The sequence below is a fragment of the Pongo pygmaeus genome, chromosome 3 (assembly GCF_028885625.2).
Source record: "Pongo pygmaeus isolate AG05252 chromosome 3, NHGRI_mPonPyg2-v2.0_pri, whole genome shotgun sequence".
In the NCBI taxonomy this organism is placed as follows: domain Eukaryota; kingdom Metazoa; phylum Chordata; class Mammalia; order Primates; family Hominidae; genus Pongo; species Pongo pygmaeus.
In genome coordinates, this window is record NC_072376.2 from 175,254,824 (window position 1) to 175,276,219 (window position 21,396).

The 21,396-nt window shown below is 35.2% G+C and overlaps 1 protein-coding gene across 1 annotated transcript in view; it reads right to left on the reverse strand.

Annotated features, from left to right (window-relative positions):
- Positions 1 to 15,675, reverse strand: part of FSTL5 (follistatin like 5) — an 814,279-nt gene extending 798,604 nt beyond the window's left edge. The window contains exon 1 of the mRNA XM_054485700.1: positions 15,199 to 15,675. The gene's annotated coding sequence lies outside the window, so the exon portion shown is untranslated. The remainder of the gene's footprint in view (positions 1 to 15,198) is intronic.
- Between the last annotated feature and the right edge of the window lie 5,721 nt (positions 15,676 to 21,396).

Here is a 21,396-nt window from a genome sequence, read left to right on the forward strand (position 1 = left end):
CCAGCCATAGTGGCATTACATGGTTTGTAATAGAAAATGTTTTGTCCACACGTAAATGACAAAATATAACATAGCTTTGAGTATTTTTGTGTCTTTCTTTTTGAGACTGAGTCTCACTGTGTTGCCCAGGCTGGAGTGCAGTGGCACGATCTCGGCTCACTGCAACCTCCGCCTCCCGGGTTCACGCCATTCTCCTGCCTCAGCCTCCTGAGTAGCTGGGACTACAGGCGCCCGCCACCACGCCGGGCTAATTTTTTGTATTTTTTTAGTAGAGACGGGGTTTCACTGTGTTAGCCAGGATGGTCTCGATCTCCTGACCTCATGATCCGCCCGCCTCAGCCTCCCAGAGTGCTGGGATTATAGGCATAAGCCACCACACCCAGCCTTCTGTGTCTTTTTTCTCAGATCGCTTAGGCCATTGTGTTTTTCCTTTACAGAAACATGAAATTGTAAACATTTCTCAAATAACAAATATTTGTTTTTCTATATTAAATGTCTATCACTACTTTTTCCAAACCATTTTGTGTACAAGATAACTTCTGTGTCAATGTCAAATCCTAGTATATTCTTTTTTATAAGGTATATTAAATGACAATTAAACTCACTATGCATGGTTCCAAAAGCATCACTCAGATAAAGATAATATCAACAGCTCTGGATATGATGTATACACAAGCATTTGCAATTGCATTATGACTGCTGTTTGGCTGACTGATTAGAAAAGTCTATTATTATAATATGCAATCAGATTTTTATCTACTGTTTCACAGCATACACATTCAAAAATATTTTAATAAAGTTCTAGCTAAGTCCTCCAAAATACTGCTGAAAAGATTAATGAAAACTGTTATTAGTATCTTTTTCTTGAATGTAATGGAAATGAATTCAGAGTTATAATACTTAATATAACATTTCTTGTTATTTGGAGTAATGGGCTTTATTATATAGAACTGGTTTTCTGAATTCATAGTTTTGTTTTTATTTTTATTAAATTGTAACATGTATTTGCTATAAACTGTTAAATAATTCAGTAAGGTATGTCCACTGCGTCCCTTCTACTTATAATTTATCAGAGACATTTTATTTCCTTTTTAAAGATCTGATGTTTTGCTATTAATTTCTACATCTCTATATAGGTTTATATTGTTATTTATTGAATTTCTTTCTGTTTTAGTTTTTGAAAATTTTACCTTTTCCTTTGGATGTTGAAGATTTAGCTTACTATTACTCACCCTATAACCTAAACAGATACACACACACGAGTTTCTATGTTTTCAATATATTTTAATTATAGTATTGATTAGATTAAAATTCAGTGATTAAATGCTCTTGAGGTAAGGTAGGATTTCAAAGACATAACCCCTTGGAGAAGGGGTTTATACATCTGAAAAGGGAGCACCAACCATGGTCCTTCTGAAAGCTACTGGAACCCTAGTTCTTGGCATTCTAAATGAAGCCGGATGCTGGGTAAAATGATGGTGCTGGAGTGATGCTAACAGGGATACAAAATAAAAAATAAAAGAAAGGAAGGTACTTCTCCATTGCTCCTGCCTTGCAGTCTCCTTTGTGCCTCCATTTACAAAAACAGCTGGGACTACCCTGCCCCACCCATTTTCCACCAGAATAAGATGCAGTCAACTTATCCCATAGGGCCACTGGTTCACTCTCACAGACCCTGGAGGCTGTAATTTCTCTCAGACATGAAAGGTGCTGGAAAGCTGTGATTCCCAGGAAAATACTCTAAACAGGTGGCTTCTAAACCCTGACTGCCTAGCCCAAGTAGTGTATGTATAACCTGCTGACAAAGTTCCTCTTCTCTAAGAAGGTAGAACAAAAAAGGTTAATTTCTGCAAATTCATTGAGTGTACAATGGCAATTCTTGACAACTGCACATCTTTTGTGTTATAATTACAAAGTAAAAAAACTTTGCATTCTTGTATTGACTTTCAGCTTGCTTATTTTCTCTATAAATATTATTTGCGATCTCGTATTATGTTTTTAACCCAAATCCCAATCCATAACACATGGTTTTCACATGCTTGATTCTACTACATTTAAAATGAAACACTGTCTTTATTGAACAATATTTTAATATATTATTTTCTACTTGTTATCATTCATCATTTTTTTGTTAGCCATGCTAACAGGTACTACATTATATATCACTATGGTTTTAATTTGCATTTCTCTGATGATTAGAGATGTTGAACATTTTGTCATATATTGGCCATTTGCATGTCTTCACTTCGAAATGTCTATTCAGGTCCTTTGCCTATTTTTAATGGAGTTATTTGTTTTCCTATTATTGAGTAGTTTGAGTTCTCTGCATATTTTGGATTTTGACCCCTTATCCAATGATTTATGAATATTTTCTCTCAATCTGTGGGCTATCTCTTTACACTATTAATTGTTTTCTTTGCTGTGAAAAAAGCTTTTAGTTGGATGCAATTCCATTTGTCTATTTTTGCTTAGGTTGCCTGTGCCTTTGGGATCATAATCAAGGGATCACTGCCCAGACCAATGCCATGGAACTTTCCTCCTATGTTTTCTTCCTGTCATTTTATAGGTTTACATTTTATGTTTAAATATTGAATCCATTCTCAGTTGATTCTTGTAAAGGGGGTGAGATAAGGGCTTATTATCATTGTTCTGTATGTGGATATCCAGTTTTCCCAACACTATTTTTTGAAGAGACTTTCCTTTTCTCATTGCATGTTCTTTGCACTTTTGTCAAACATCACTTGACCATAGCATGTGAGTTTACTTCTGTGTTCTTACTATTTTATTCTATTGCTTGATGCATCTGTTTTTATGCCAGTACCATGATGTTTTGATTACTATAGCTTTGTAATATATTTTGAAATCTGATAGTGTGAATCCTCCAGCTTTGTTCTATTTGGTCATAATCGTTTTGGCTATTCAAGACCTTTTGTGGTTCCATAAAAATTTTAGGATATTTTTTATATTTCTTTAAAAAATGACATTGGAAATTTGATAGGGATTGCATTGAACCTATAGATCATCTTGGGTAGTATGAACATTTTAACAATATTAATCCTTTCAAGCCATGAAAATACGATACCTTTGTATTGACTTGTGTCTTCTTTAATGTCTATCAGCAAGGTTTTATAGATTTCCATATATAGATTTTTTACCTCTTTGGTTAAATTTTCTCCCAAGTGTTTTATTTATTTTAATGATATTTTAAATGGGATTGTTTTCCTATTGCTTTTTCTGATAGTTCGTTGTTGATGTGTAGTAATGGTACTTATTTCTGTTAAGTTGATTTTGTATCTGGCAACTTTACTGAATTTATTAATTCAAACAGTTTTTGATGGCGTTTTCAGCATTTTATACATATCAGATCGTGTTGTCACTTCTCTTTCTTTCCTAATTGGATGCCTTGAATTTCTTTTTTTTTTTCCTAATTGCTCTGTCTACAACTTCTAGTAGTATGTTGAACAGATATGGTAAGAGTGGACATCCTTGTCTTTTTCCTGATCTCAGAGGAAAAGCCTTTTAACTTTTCATTGTTGAGTATAAAGTTAGCTAGGGGCCTGTCATAGTTGCTATTTATTGTGGTTAGGAACATTATTTTATACATAATTTGTTGAGAGTTTTTATCATAAAAGGATGTTGGATTTTGTTAAATGCTTTTCCTATGCCTACTGAGATGATCATATGGTTTTGACTTTCCTTATTTTAATATGGTGAATCACGTTTATTGATTTGTGACTGTCAGACTTGTATTACAGAGATAAACCTCAATTATGTTGAATAACCCTTTGAATGTTCTGTTGAATATGGTTTGATATTATTTTGTGTGAATTTTCACATATATAGTTATCAGTAATATTAACCTGTAGTTTTATTTTCTTATACTGCTTTTGTCTGGCTTTGGGATCAGGCTAATGCTGGACTCATAAAGTCTGTTTGAAATTACTTTCTCATCTTTAATCTTTTGGAAGAGTTTGAGAAGAATGAATATTCATTCTTTTTAAAATATTTTATCGAATTCTGTCTTGAAGCCATGTGGCCCTGGGCTTTTCTTTGATGAGAGATCTAAATTACTGATTTAATCTCTTTATTATTGATCTATTCACATTTCCAATATCTTCATGATTCAGTCTTGGTGCATTATATGCTTTCAATAATTTTATCCATTTCTTTAAGACTGTTCAATTTGTTGTCAAATAATTGTTCACAGTATTCTATTATTTTTTAATTTCTGTGTTAACAGCTGTAATTTTTCCTCCTTTACTTCTGATTGTGTTTTTGAAGTCTACTCTCATTTTTTCCTTAATTAATCTAGTAAGGGTTTAACAATTTTTTTTTTTTTTTTTGAGAGACAGTCTCACTTTGTCACCCAGGTTGGAGTGCAATGGTGTGATCTCAGCTCACTGAAGCCTCCGCCTCTCTGGTTCAGGCGATTCTCCTGCCTCAGCCTCCCAAGTAGCTGGGACTACAGGCACACGCCACCACACCCAGCGAATTTTTGTATTTTTAGTAGAGACAGGGTTTCACCATGTTGGTCAGGCTGGTCTCGAACTCCTGACATCAAGTGATCTGCCTGCCTTGACCTCCCAAATTGCTGGGATTACAGGCGTGACAATTATTTTTTTAGATTTTCAAAAAGCCAACTCTTAGTTTTATTGATCTTTTCTATTGTTTTCTAATCGTTATTTTATTTATTTGTGCTCTGATTTGTATTTTCTTCCTTCTGCTAACTTTGGGCTTAGTTTGTTCTTCCCTTTTTAATTCCATGACCTCTAGTATTTAGTTGTTTACTTGAGGTATCTTCATTTTTATCACAGGCATTTAATGTTATGAATTTCCCTCTTAGAACTGCTTATTTGATTCACATAAATTTGTGTATGCTATGTTTCCATATTAATTCACTCAAGATAAATATTTTTTCAATTTTCCTTTTAATTTCTTCTTTGACCTAATAGTTGTTCAGGTGCATATTGTTTCATTTCCACATATTTGTTAACATTCCATAATTTTTCTTGTTATTGATTTCTAGTTTCATATTATTATAGTCAGAAAAGATACTTGATGTTATTACCGTCTTCTTTAACTTATTAAGACTTGTTTTCTGGCCTAACATAGGATCCATCTTATGGAATATTCCACATGCACTTGAGGAGAATGTGTATTTTGTTGCTGTTGGATAGAAAATTAAAAAAATACAAATAATAAAATGTTGTAAATTGTGATATCAAGTCATAAAATGTGGGAAGAGAATGAGTAAAAATGTAGATTTTGTGGATGTTATCAAAATTAATTTGTTATCAATTTATACTATCCTGTTATAAGTCTAAGATGTTTTATGTAATTCTCAAGCTAATCAACAAATAAAAGCCCATAAAAAACACAAAAAAGATAAAAAGATACAAAGCTTACCACTACAGAAAATCATTATACTACGAAGAATGAAGGCCAGAGAGTAACAATGGATCTACGAAACAATCAGAAAACAATTAATAAAATGGCACTAGTAAGTATTTATCTATCAATAATTTATTTGAATATAAGTAAGTTCTCCAATAAAAATGCATACAGTGGCTGAATGAATTATTTTTTCTAAAGACCCAACTATATGCTTTCTATAAGAGATTCACTTTACCAAAGGGCACTCATAAAATGAGAGTAAATGGATGGAAAATAATATTCCATGCAAATAAAAACCAAAATAAAATAGGGGTAGCTGTATGTATTTCAGACAAAATGGAGTTTAGGTTAAAAACTTAAGGTGAGCCGGGCGTGCTGGCTCACGCCTGTAATCCCAGCACTTTGGATGTCCAAGGGGGGTGGATCACACGAGGTCAGGAGTTCAAGGCCAACCTGACCAATGTGGTGAAACCCCATGTCTACTAAAAACACAAAAATTAGCCGGGCGTGGTGGTGGGCACCTGTAATCTCAGCTACTCAGGAGGCTGAGACATGAGAATAGCTTGAACCCAGGAGGCAGAGGTTGCAGTGAGCTGAGATCGTGCCACTGCACTGCAGCCTGAGTGACAGAGCAAGACTCCGTCTGAAAAAACAAACAAACAAACAAAAACCCTTAAAGTCATAATAATGAAAAAGTGGTCAATTCATCCAAAGGATTTAACAATTGTAAATATATATGAATGCAACATTAGGACACAAAAATATATAATGCAAACATTAAGAAATCCAAAGTGAGATATAGACTGTAACACAATAATTTTAGGGAATTTTAATACCCTACTTTCAGCAAGAGATAGATCATCCAGACAGAAAATCAATAAGTCCACTACAACTGGACTTGAGCTATACTTTAGACCAAATGGACCCAACACCCATGTGCAGAACATTCCATGCAACAGCAACAGATTACACATTTTTGTCAAGTCATTTAAAAACAAGAATTTTAATTTTTAGGAGTCAAAACCATATTATTTTTAACAATATTTCACTGATAGGAATCATAGTAATCTTTTTACATCAAAAGTCAAGTAAACAAAAGACATAATATTGATTATATTGAGCCTTTGAAATCACTATTCTGAGCTCTACAGGCACAGAACATCACATGTTTAAAGCTATCTCACCAAGGCTTATAGATATATTGTTTATTAATCCCTATTAGAAAATGTTCATCAAAAATAACATTTTTATTGTATCTCATATACTTTTCCGTTGTAAAAATTACAGGCACAACTTACTTTAAATGACTCTGATCTGCATGAATTTTAGTTACCATGGTTTGTTTAAATAATACTAGTTCCTAACAAGATAATTCAACTTTCTGTTATTATGGTCTATTTACTGTGAGTAAGAAAGTAAAGTGCAAAATTTTCTGCTAGCTCCTCAGTACATAACCTCCAAGCAAATAATAGAGGTATATAACGATCTGTGACCAGCTGAGTCACTTTTTTTCAAAGTCTGAGACTGTTCTCTGTGCATCTGTTATTCAGTTCTCACACAGACAGCAAAGCATTTAGTTGGGTTGTCTCCTACCCACCCAATGAAAAGCCCATGTAACATTTTCCTAAAATGAATAATAAAAAAGGAAATTGGCCAATAGAGATGAAAGTGCAGCAAAACAAAAAGTGATAATACTGGCATCTTTGTCATGAAATCTTTGCCCATGCCTATGTCCTGAATGGTATTATCTAGGTTGTCTTCTAGGGTTTTTATATCTTTCAGTTTTAATTTGAGTCTTTAATTCATCTTAAGTTAATTTTCGCATATGGTGTAAGGAAGGGGTCCAGTTTCACTCTTCTGCATATGGCTATCCAGTTATCCCAGCACCATTAATTGAACAGGGAATCCTTTACCCATTGCTTGTTTTTGTCAGGTTTGTCAAAGGTCAGATAGTTGTAGGTGGGTGGTCTTATTTCTGGGTTCTCTATTCTGTTCCATTGGTCTATGTATCTGTTGTTATATCATTATCATGCCATTTTGGTTACTGTAGCCCTGTAGTATAGTTTAAAGTTGGGTAGTGTGATGTCTTCATCTTTATTCTTTTTGCTTAGGATTGCCTTTGCTACTGGCTCTTTTTGGGTTCCATATGAATTGCAATAGCAACTCATTTGATTTGTATTTCCCTGATCATTAGTGATGTTGAGCAATTTTTCATTTGTTCATTGGCCATTTATATATCCTGTTTGGAGAATTGTCTATTCATTTCCTTAGCCCATTTTTTAATGGGATTGTTTGTTTTTTTCTTACTAATTTATTTGAGCTCTATATAGATTCTGAATATTAGTCCTTTCTCAGATCTATAGCTTGTGAAGATTTCCTCTGACTCTGTGGATTATTGAACAGACACTTTTCAAAAGAAGACATACATGCAGCCAACAATCATATGAAAAAAAGCTCAACATCATTGATTACGACAGAAATGCAAATCAAAACCACGATGAGATACCATCTCACATTAGTCAGGGTGGCTATTATTAAAAAGTCAAAAAATAACAGATGCTGGCAAGATTATGGAAAAACAGGAACACTAATATACAGCTGTTGGGAGTGTAAATGAGTTCAGCCCTTGTGTAAGACAGTGTGGTGATTCCTCAAAGACCTAAGGACAGAAACACCATTCAACCCAGCAATCCCATACTGAGTATAAACCAAAAGGCATATAAATCATTCTAGTATGAAGACAAATGCACACAAATGTTCATTGCAGCATTATTCACAATAGCAAGAACATAAAATCAACCTAAATGCCCATCAATGATAGACTGGATAAAGAAAATGTGGTACCCACACACCATGGAATACTATGCAGCCATAAAAAAGAATGAGATCACATCCTATAAAAGGAGCTGGAGGCCATTGTCATTAAACTGCTGTAGGAACAGGAACCCAAATACTGCATGTTTTTACTTATAAGTGGGAGCTAAATGTTGGAAATACATGGATATATAGAGGAGAACAATACACAGTGGGGCCTATAGTAGGATAAAGGGTGAGAGGAGAAAAAAATCAGGAAAAATAACTAATGAGTACTAGGCTTAATACCTGGGTGATGAAATAGTCTGTACAACAAACCCCCATGACACAGGTGTACCTATGTAACAAACCTACACATGTACCTTTGAACTTAAAATAACAGTTAAAAAAATTGGAAGAGTGATAATAGTGGTAGTGATATTTGAATCAAACCTAACTGGAGTTACAAAAGATAAGGACCTGGGTGTGGTGATGTTGGCAGTGCCACTTTTCAAGAAAATCTAGATATGCAGCCAGAGGAACTTAGTCAAGGTGATCATGTTGACATTATGAGGAAAGTGATGGTGATGAAAATGATGAGTATGTCCCACAGGAAGTGACACTGGCAAAAGCTTCACATTAAGGGAACTCCAGAAGATATTTCACCACTTTGAAAGCACAAAAGATAAAGTGTTGAAAACTGATAAAAAGTTAGGCATATGAAAGATACTTGCTTCATGGTGCATTTTGCAATGAAAAGAAGGCAAATACTGTTGATGCTATACTTCACAAGTATTTTACAAAAAAGCTTTAATTCTCAATGTTTGTAATATTTTAAAGAATATTAAATAATTTATTTTTATTTTCATTTAATTTATCATTAGTGAAAATTAGAATTTTGAAGATTTTGATGAAAAATATATAAAGGTCATTAAAGAGTCATATTTTGTCCCACTGTTTATTAAGATTCCTTTGTATGGGTTTAATTTGATGGTCACTTTCACAGTCCATTACTACTGTGCAAAATGGGGATTGCCTGTAATGAACATATCTTACATATTAATGTATTTTTTGAAAATTGCATTTATTTGAAAAACAAATCTGATCTTTGAAAGAAATCTATAAAAAGTGGGCTAGACTCTAAAAGTCTGTTTTTGCCCATATAGCAACTCTATGATATATGTACAATATAAAATCTATGCTATTTCACCTTAGTAAAAACTAACAATGAAGTGAGTTTCAGGAATGCTTGAAATAAAAATGTTTATTTTTAGTATTATTTAGTAACATAAAATAAAACACAGGTTTTAGTAGTTTATATAAGGATCCTCGGCCAGGCGCGGTGGCTCAAGACTGTAATCCCAGCACTTTGGGAGGCTGAGGCGGGTGGATCACGAGGTCAGGAGTTGGAGACCACTCTGGACAACATGGTGAAACACTGACTCTACTAAAAATACAAAAATAAGCTGGGTATGGTGGTGGGAGCCTGTAATGCCAGCTACTCGAGAGGCCGAGGCAGGAGAATCTCTTGAACCCAGCAGATGGAGGCTGCAGTGAGCTAAGATGGCATTGCAGCACTCTAGCCTGGGCGACAGAGGAAGACTCCAACTCAAAAAAAAAAAAAAAAAAAAAAGAATCCTCATGTGCATGTAAATTTTCAAAGAAATGCATAAGAATGGCCTTTTCATGTCTAAATATTTCATACTAAGTTTCAAAACAAAGTTTCTATATTTCAAGGAAACATTAAAGGTTGTTCACTTCTTGAGTGAATGTGTTTGAAACACCTATACCAAACACATAAAATGTTGAGACCAGTGGCCTGATTAGAGCTGAATGTTAGGAACATGGGTAAGGGATACATGAGCAAAACCCATTGTAGGGTGAGGGTGAGTACTTTTTTTTTTTTTTTTTTTTTGAGATGGAGTTTTCCTCTTGTTGCCCAGGCTGGAGTACAATGGCATGATCTTGGCTGACTGCAACCTCCCCCTCCCAGGTTCAAGGGATTCTCCTGCGTCAGCCTCCCGAGTATGTGGGATTACAGGCATGCACTACCACGCCTGGCTAATTTTGTATTTTTAGTAGAGACTGAGTTTCTCTATGTTGGTCAGGCTGGTCTCGAACTCCCAACCTCAGGTGATCCACCCACCTTGGCCTCCCAAAATGCTGGGATTACAGGTGTGATCCACTGTGCCCAGCCAGGGTGAGTATTTTTTAAAGCTACATCTTATTTTTTGTGATTTACTTTTTCCATTTGCAATATTTTGCTATTTAATTCTCTTAGTTCTCTGAGCATGGGAACTTTATCTCATTCATATTTTATCCCTAGCACCTAGGCCAGTGCTTGTCTTCTAACTACTTAACCATATAAAAACATGATGGATAAAAATGTTTCTCTGGGTTTTGTTTTGTTTTTGTTTTTGTTTTTGTTTTTGGATATTTTTAAACCTTTTTGGAACCTTTCAATGTATCATGATTGGTTTCTCATTATTTATTTTTCCAAAAATAATTATGAATGATGGCAAAATATTTTAAAGCTTTTGACACATATTATTTATTTGCTTTCCAAAAAACAGATGACAGTGTACACTCTGACCAGTATTATTTAAGAGTATCATTGCTGGTTTCTCTGCATTCTTATCAACATAACGACTTAAAATTTTCTTCCACTTGTGTAGGTAAAAACTGGTGTTTTTGTGCTACAATTTTCATTCCTTTGTTTACTAATAAGACTGAACATTATTTATGCTTATGGCTACTTATAGTTTTTACTTTTCATGAGTTCCTTGTTTGTATCTTGGCATAAATGTATAATTTGGGATATAGTTTTTTGATAGGTTCTTAATAAACATCATGGAAATACATGAAAAAGAATAAATTTAGAAAATTGACCTAACAGATATAGGAAAAAATAGTTGAAATATAAAAAGGACAGAAATAGGTGAAAGTATTTTCCAACCTTGAAGTGTATGATGTGTTCAAGTATTCCAAATGAATTCACTGTGAAATATATGAGCGTTACTGGCCCTGGATAAAATGAAAAAGGTAGTTTTGGAAATGATTTGTTTTTGTTTTTGTTTCTTTTGAGACAGAGTCTTGCTCTGTCACCCAGTTTGGAGTGCAATGGCGTGATCTGGGCAGTATTACTGCCTCCCAGGTTCAAGTGATTCTCCTGCCTCAGTCTCCAGAGTAGCTGGGACTACAGGCATGCGCCAAAATGCCTGGCTAGTTTTTGTATATTTCATAGAGACGGGGTCTCACCATGTTGGCCAGGCTGGTCTTGAACTCCTGACCTCAGGTGATCTGCCTGGCTTGGCCTCCCAAACTGATGGGATTATAGGCATGAGCCTGTAACCGTGCCAGGCCTGGGAACTGATTTTCAATGGCCATACATTGGATGCTATATATTAATTCACTGATAAAGTGTAACCATTTAGTTTGCTTCCCCTTTGAATAGAAGACTGTTAAAAGAGGCTTTGTTATTCTGAAGCTTATATAATTTTTTATGTTCTAAATTTGAAATTAAATTCAAGTTAAATGAAATTGTGCTTGACATTTCAAGCCTATCAGAACACAATGAGAACAAACATGAAATGTAGATTTATCCTTTAAGTGTAAATTTAGCTGTGATTTGGTCAAATTGCCAGAGAGGCAATATTATCCAGTGACAGGAGTACAGTTTTATGCCATTTTAAGACTTTTTTTTAATCCTTGTTTTACCACTTCCTATTTGTGTGATCTTAAGAAAGTTATATAAGGTCTGTGGTTGGAGAATAACCATCTAACCCGGGTTTTCCTCTATTCTCACACCAACACCACAACAATCACCTACACAGAAGACTTCTATGACTAAATCCATGGGGGTTTCTCCCCACCATCAAGCAGTGCATGCCAGCTGGTTGTCCTCCAATTCAACGCTGGCACTATCGACCTGGAGATAGCATCAGATCTCACAGGTTGGGGGCTCAGTCCCTAAGACTGACTCCCACCACACCTACGACACGAGTCTCAAATCAAGGCTTCTGGAACTTCAGACCAACTGGCTTCAGGTTGAGTTTCCTACAACCCCCTCTTTGGGTTCGATTAATTTGCTGGAGCGGCTCACAAAGCCCAGGGAAACACTTACTTACATTTACCGGCTTATTGTAAAGGATACTGCGAAGGATACAGATGAAGAGATGTGTAGGGCAAAATATGGTGGAAAGAGTAGGGAGCTTCCTTGCCCTCCCTGGGTTCTCCCCACTCCAGGAGCAATCTGGAAGCTCTTCAAACCCAGTTTGTTTGGGTTTTTCTTTTATTCACTGCAATTTCTGCCTCCTGGGTTCCAGGGGTTCTCCTGCCTCAGGATCCCGAATAGCTGGGGTTACAGACATGTGCCACCACCCCTAGCTAATTTTTGTAATTTTAGTGGAGATGGGATTTCACCATGTTGGCCACGCTGATGTCAAACTCCTGACCTCAGGTGAGCTGCCCATCTCACCCTTCCAGAGTGCTAGGATTACAAGCATGATCCACTGCGCCCGGCCTCGTTTGGGTTTTTATGGAAGCTTCACGACGTTAGCATTCCTTACCCCGACCCCCTGGAGTATAAGGTGGGACTCTGTCTGGGAAGGGTCTTAAGACTCACAATTATAAAGGTGGAGAAAGATTAAAGTCCTGCCTTGGGTCAGGTGAAAGGATGGCAGGAGATACATTCTGTTTCCTGAAGCCTGCTGCTGAGGCCTAACACACCCAACATTATAACAAAATACTGTAAAGAGATATGGGAGTTATGAACTAGGAACCCTGGATGAAAATGAACACATATCATAACACCACAGTCTGTAACCCAGACTGTGTCAAAGGTGCCTTCCAACTATTATATTCCATTCCACAGTAAAGAAGTCAACCAATGTTTAACCTACACTGAATACAGACTTGACAGATTTCAGAAAACTGATTTTTGTTTTTACTTTTGATTATAAATAGGGCTTTGCTTTATCTCCCAAATGGAGAAATAAACTTGTTTCCAAACCATATTCCAAACACCACGCAGAGTACATTGTTCAGCTAAAATGTCTTAGCGCTGTTTATTTGAGTATTTGTATTTTAATGTTGAATTGTTTAAACTTCCCTTGTTGGAATGTGTGATTTTCCTATTTCTCTAAATGTCAACAAAATTATATATGCATCCTGGAAATGCTGCAGAGACCGAATTAAATGGCATAGCATCTGCATTTTAACAAGACAATCCTATCAAATTAGGCAAATTATATTCTTAAAAGTCTGGTTGTTAAAATACAATCTAATATGATTTATAATATTTTTAGTTTCAAAAAATGTCCACCAAGTTTTTCTACTTTCATTAATACAGATGATTAATCTGAAGGAAATGCTGAAACCCTTATCAAAAAACCATCATGTACTAATGTGTCTTTTTCAAAATGTCTTTACATTCTTTCTATTCAACCCATCTCCCTGGTCACTACACTAATGCATGCCTTCATTACCTCCCGTTTGCATTATTGTGGTAGACCACAAGAAGTAGGACTCCATCTGCTATTTTTGCCCTCCAATACAACCGCATATGACAGCTACACTGGAGTTTCTTAAGCATTATTTTTCATATACTGTGAAAAATTTTTGGTGGCTTTGACTTAAATGTTTATTTTTTAACATGCATAAATTACATCACTTTCCTCCTGTGCAATTTCTACCAGCTCACTAATTTTCTCTTCCTGTTTATCTAGTCTGTTGGGTTTCCAATTTCAAGTAATTATTTTCATTCCTACTACAATTTAATATAGTTAGATTTGGTTATTTTTAAAATTCTCTTGTCATTTTTGATATCTATTTCCTCCTTCATAATACTTTTCATACTATCTTTCCAGTCTTTAAACATATTAAATATACATATACATTTTAAGATATATTCTACTTGTGTATCGGCTGGTTTTCATTAAAGAATGTTCATTTCCAAGTCCACCTGTGAGTTTTGCTTCATTTTGTTTTGTTTGGTGTGATCTCTATACATTTATCTGTAATAAATCTTACAGACTTATTTTTCTTAAATATTTGGTTGTACCATAAACTTTGGATAATGTCAACCTGAGACCATTTTAAATTTCTGCCTTGTTATTTCTCTGTTAGTAGGAGAGTGGCCATGAAATAAGAAATCTTTTTTTTTCCTTTTTTCTATGTTTTTTCTTTGTTTTTTTTTTGTTTTGTTTTGTTTTGTTTCGTTTTTCCATCCACCCCAAAACAAAAGAGAGACAGGCAAGTATCACCATCTTCCTATGCACTGTGGAAAATTATCTACTGTTCTCATTTCAGGTGTAGACCTTTATTAATTATATAATATCTGATCTGTCCTCCGTTTTGAAGGTTTACCTGGCTATTTTGTGCCTTTTAGGTAAAACCTCATTAAAGCGTGGCTTTAGGCTACCTGGAGACAGCAACACATACCCATGGCAAATGGCAGTTTCCTCCCTAGATTTGTTTTGACTCCTTTCCAGCCACCACAGATTTCCATTATTTTACCAATGGCTTAGCCGTGTCATTTAGCTTAATGATTTTTTTTTTTAGGTTTACATTTTGAATGAATTAACTTTAGACTTACAGAAGACTGGGAAAATCATGCAGAATTCTCATATACCCTTTACTGACCTAACCCTAGCATTCACATCTAAAGTAACTGTAGTACAATGATCAGAACCCGGGAATTAAAATGATGCTAATTTCCCAAAAAAAGCATGATTTAAATTTCACCATTTTCTTCACTGTTTTTTTTTTCTTTTTCTGTTGTAGGATTCTCTCAGGATCCCACATTTCTTATAGACTACCTCTTGCATCCCCCAGTCTTCTCTTGTCTTTCATACTTCAAAGCTTTCGTTCAGGTAATGGACATTCCTTGATTTGGGTTTATCTAACACTTTTTCATGATTCATTGAAGGTTATGCATTTTTATAGGAATGCCATGAAAAGTATGTTGTACCACCTCTGGATATCATATGTGGAGGGTTAAGGTGTCAGTACCTGTTGTTACTAGTGATGTTGAGAGGTGACAGCGTACTGGCCGCCCTCGCAGCCCTCGCTCGCTCTCGGTGCCTCCTCGGCCTCCGCGCCCACTTTGGCCGCGCTTGAGAAGCCCTTCAGCCCGCCGCTGCACTGTGGGAGCCCCTTTCTGGGCTGGCCAAGGCCGGAGCCGGCTCCCTCAGCTTGCGGGGAGGTGTGGAGGAAGAGGCACGGGCGGGAACCGGGGCTGCGCACGGCGCTTGCGGACCAGCTAGAGTTCCGGGTAGGCGTGGTTTGGCGGGCCCCGCACTGGGAGCAGCCGGCTGGCGTTACCGGCCCGGGGCAGTGAGGGGCTTAGCACCAGGGCCAGCAGCTGCTCAGGGTGTGCCGGGTCCCCCAGCAGTGCTGGCCCACCGGCGCTGCACTCGACTTCTCGCCGGGCCTCAGCTGCCCCTATCCGGGGCAGGGCTCGGGACCTGCAGCCCGCCATGCCTGAGTCTCCTACCCCCGCCCCCGCCCAAGGGTTCCTGGAAATCACTACTCCGCTCACTGTTTCTACACTGCCTTATCTCACTTAGCCTAATATCCTCCAAGTTCATCCATGTTATCACATATGGCAGAATTGTTTATACTACATTTTCTTTATTCATTCATCTGTCAGACATTTAGGTTGCTCTTATATCCTGTCAACTGTGAAATCATTTCTTGGACATGACACCAAAAGCACAGGTAATAAATGCAAAATTAGAAGGTGGGACTACATCAAACTAAATAGCTTCTGCACAGCAACAGAAATAATCAACAGGTGAAAAGGCAAACTATGGAATGGTAGAAAATATTTACAAACAATATGTTTGATAAAGGGTTAATATCCAAAATACACAAGGAAGTCCTGTAAGTCAATAGCATAAAAATCCAAATAACTGATTAATGGGCAAAGGACTTGAATAGACATTTCTGTAAAAGGCATACCAATGGCCAATAGGTACATGAAAAAATGCTCAGCATCACTAATTATGAGGGAAAAGCAAATTAAATCTACAAGTGAGATATTGCCTCACATCTTTTAATTTGCATAATCTAAAAAGATAAGTTTTAGCAAGGCTGTGGAGAAATTGGAACCTTTATACATTGCTGGTGAGAATGTAAAATGGTGCATTTGCTATGGAAAACAGTATTTAAAAAAATAAAAATAGAATTACCATATGATCAAACAATTTTACACTTGGTTTTATATAAAAAAATAGAAATCAGGATCTTGATGAGATATATGTAGTCCCATGTTTAATGCAGAATTATTCACAATATCCAAGCTGTGGAAACCACCTAACTGTTCATGGACATGTTTTCTTCACATCCTTTTTTTTTCTTTTTTTAAATTTTATTATTATTCTACTTTAAGTTTTAGGGTACATGTGCACAATGTGCAGGTTAGTTACATATGTATACATGTGCCATGCTGGTGTGCTGCACCCGTTAACTCGTCATTTAGCATTAGGTGTATTTCCTAATGCTATCCCTCCCCCCTCCCCTCACCCCACAACAGTCCCCAGAGTGTGATGTTCCCCTTCCTGTTTCCATGTGTTCTCATTGTTCAATTCCTACCTATGAATGAGAACATGTCGTGTTTGTTTTTTTGTCCTTGAGATAGTTTACTGAGAATGATGATTTCCAATTTCATCCATGTCCCTACAAAGGACATGAACTCATCATTTTTTATGGCTGCACAGTATTCCATGGTGTATATGTGCCACATTTTCTTAATCCAGTCTATCATTGTTGGACATTTGGGTTATTGCAGCACATCCTTTTTTTTTCTTACATGGGGAGTAATAGATTATAGATTTTTCTTGTGATCTGCTCTTTTTCACTTAACAGTGTATCGTGTATCCTAGAAATCACTGGATATCAGTTCACAGAAATCTTCCTCTTTCCATTTTACAGCTGCATAATACTCCATTGTGTAAAAGTTGCATAGTTTACACAACCATTTTCCTATGAATGGACATTTAGAATGTTTCCCATATTTTGCAATTCCAAACAGTATGCCAAAGAATAATCATGTTCATCTTCATTTTTGTAATTTTAGAGGCATATCTTCAATATATATTGCCAGAAGTGGGATTAATAGGTCAAAGGTAAATAAATAAAATATCACTGAACATTATTAAAGTATTCTGTGTAAGGTGTTTCTTTCTGGATAATAAGTAAGCCACTCGAGACAAATAAACATTTAATGTAATTCTTTAAAAAATAATACCATTTCTATTTGGAGAATTCTGCTAAACAGCTTTCAGGACAAGCTTCTCAAGTATGATAATAATAATTTTCCAACACAAAATCCTATCTATCAAAAGCATCAACCAAACAGTGACGCAGCTATTTTTATAGATGCAACAGATATCATAAAATAGATTTGTTCTTTTGATTGTGAACTAAGCAAATTCTACTCTAAAAAATAATGTGGAAACAAATGTTTTTAGTTATTTTAAATCTAAGTGTGATTCTCATAGTTTTATGCCTTGTTAAAACCATGAAGAGTTAAAAAGGTGATGACCTCAATGTTTGGCAAGATTTTTTTTATTTGACTCTATTTCTTTGTAGAATAGTGAAGCTATTCATCTTTTTTTCTGAAATTTGTCATTGAAAATATTTCCACTAAATTGTCCAGATGAAAAAGTCTAAGGAACAGGATTTTCAATATTCTCACTATGTATTTACTCTAGTATTTCTACTTCTCAACCCCAATTCTGTGACCATATTCTCAGTTATAATGAATGATATGAAGATTCAAAAAATGTAGAATTAATATACATTAGTAGGACCTGAAGTTGACAATTTTAAAGGGGTTGTAAAAGAGAATCAATTCTCCTAAATTAGATCAAGCCTCTAGACTTGCAAAATCATACCGTAGTATTCTTAAAAAGAAATTGCAAGTGATATTTATCATTTAATGCATGTTCGTTATTTTGAGGCAATATGGAGTGGTAGAAGAAAAATTATGACAGGTAAACATAATACAACTTCTTAAAAAGGACATGAGAACAATTGACATTGTTATAAATGTAAAGATTTCAAAATCAAGTTGAAAGTTTAGAATTACTTCTGTGAGAATCAAAAACATGTTGCTGTTTTGGGAAAGAAAAATGACTGTTGAGTGATTATTAAGTTCTAGAAAATATTACAAATATATTTTTAATGAATAAAAAAGCATGGTTACATGTTTTGGGGGTTTTGTTTGTTTTCTTAGATAGTATGATTTTATAATAGTCCTATTAAAAATAGATATGTAATTTTTATAAATGAGGTTTATGCCACAACAGCTATAGATTTATATGATCAGTGTATTGTTAAACTGATAAATATAGGGTTAAAATGACAAAGAGTATCAAATGTTATTTAGAGAATTACTTTTTAAAATGCATACAGAAAATCTTCTGAAAAGAGTTGTTTGGTCCTACAAAAGAAGTATAGTAATATCTCAATATCAATGATTGCTTATTTTTCTGATTCATTATGAAGTATCATGTCATTTCAGCTTTAATCTTTTTTGAAGAGAGAAATACATGATTTAGTAATAATAGATACTTAGATACCTCATGTCTTAGTCCATTTTGTGTTGCTATAATAGAATACCTGTGGCTGGGTAATTTACAAAGAAAAGAGGTTTAGAAACCTACAGAGTATTCTAAATACTTTGAATATTTAGCAGCGTTCTACAGGCTGGGAAGTTCAAGGTCATGGCCCTAGCTTTAGCAAGGGCTTTCATGCTGCTTCATAACATGGTGGAGAGTGTCAAAGAGGAAGCACACACATGCGAAGGGCAAACCCTGAGGAGCATCCTCACTTTATAACAATCCACTCTCATGGGAACTAAACCTTTCCTGTAAGAACTAATCCAGTCTCACCAGAGCAAGAACTCACTCACTGTTGTGAGAACAGCATCAAACCATTTTTGTGAGATCTGCTCTTATGACCGAAACACCTCCCACTTGGCCTATAACCCCAACACCACCATATTGGAAATCAAGTTTCAAAGTCAGTTTTGATGGGGACAAATTCAAACCATAGCACCTCACTTTCAATAATGGATAGAACAACTGGACAGAAATGTAACAAGGAAACAGAAAACAAGGAACTTTATTAAAAAACTAGATTTAACAGAAATCTATGGAATAATTAACCTAGAAGCAGCAGAATACAAATTGTTCCCAAATACACATGAAATACAAATTGTTCCCAAATACACATCAAACATTCTCAGCGAAAGACTAGATTGTTAGGCATTTAAAAAGCCATATTAAATGGAAAGTGTTAAATCACAGAAAGGTTATTTTCTGACCATAATCGAATTAAATTAAAATAAGTAATAGAAGTAAATTTTGGAAACTCAAAATCTATGAAAATGATATGACACTCCTATTTAATCAACAGATTTTTAAAAAATTACAAAGGATATTATGAAATACTTTTTTATGAGTGAAAAGTACAACGTGATATACCTATAGGCTGCAGTTAAGGCAGGGGTTATAAAGGAATTTACAGGTGTAACAAACAACTTTAAGAAACTCGAAAAGGAGGAGTACACTAAACTCAAAACAAGAAGAATGAAGGGAGTAAGTTAAAAAATGAAACAGAGCAAAGAAAAATAATAAAGACAGTTGACAAAATTCAAAGTTTGTTTTTTGAACAGAAAAAAATAGCCAACTTTTAGGTGGACTAACCAAGAAAAGAAAGAAGACTTAAATTATTAAAACCAAGAATGAAAGAGAGGACATCACTGTTGACTTTACTGAAATTAAAGGGATTATAAACAAGGCTACAAACAATTGTATGCCAGTATAGTAAATAACCTAGACAAATGAAACAAATTCCTAGAAAGACACACTCCAAAACTGACTCAAGAAGAGATAAAGAATCTGAATGCAACTACAAGCAAAGAGAGTGCATTAATTAAAAAAAATAAAACTTCTCACAAATAAAAGTTCAGGCACAGATGACTTCACTGGTGACCTCTACCAAATGTTTAAAGACTGATATAAATCCTTAAAAAACTCACGCACAAAAACGGAGAAATACAACAGAAGGGAGTACTTTCCAACTCGTTCCATGATGCCAATTTCACCTGAATCCTTACACTGGACAAAGACTTCACAAGAAATACAAACAACAACTAAAAACAAGTAGACAATATAAATATAGACACAAGCATCCACAACCAAATACTAACGAACTGGATTGCGTAATATAAAAGAATTATAAAAAAGGATTATATAACATGACCAAAAAGGATTTATCCCAGTAATGCAACAGGTTTAATGTATGAAAGTTCAGTCAAGGTAATACATCATACGAATAGAACAAAAGGCAAACACAACATGGTCATCTCAATAGAGTCAGAAACAATCATTTGGTAAAATTCAACACCCTTTTTATGATAGAAACACTCAGTAAACTAGGAATATAAGGGAGCTTCTTCAACCTGATAATTGTAATCTATAAAATGATAACATCTTACTTAATATGAAAGATTGAATGCATTACTATTAAAGTAAGGAATCATACAATGATATCTGCTTTCATCATTTCTATTCAATGTTGTCCTGGTGGTGACAATATTGTCCTGGAGACATGAGCCACCACACCTAGCCCTGGATTATTTAAAGAACACTGGCGACACAACAATGAAAAGACAAACCAATTCAAACATAGGCAAAAGGTTTAAATAGACTTTCCTCCAAAGTAGATATACAAGTAATCTTTAAGCATATGAAAAGATGCTCAATATATTTAGTCATTAGCGAAATGTAAATCAAAACTTCAACGAGGTACCACTTCACACACACCAGGACGAATTTACTAGGCAACAAGTGCTGTTGCTGCTGGGGAAAAATTTGAATCATCATGCATGGCTGATGGGAATGTCAAGTGCACAGCCGCTTTGGAAAATACATTGTCAGGTACTCAAAAAGCTAAATATAGCATTGCCATATGACCCAGCAATTCTGCCTCTAAGAACGTAACCAAGAGAATTGAAAACGTATGCCCGGGAAAAAATTTGACACAATTGTTAAAATCAGCATATTTGTTATTTATAGTAACTGAAAAGTGGAATAAGCCAAATGTTTCTAACTTATGAATGGTTAAACAAAATATGATATATCCATATGATAGAATAATATTTGACAATAAAAATAAATTAAGGACTAATACATTCTA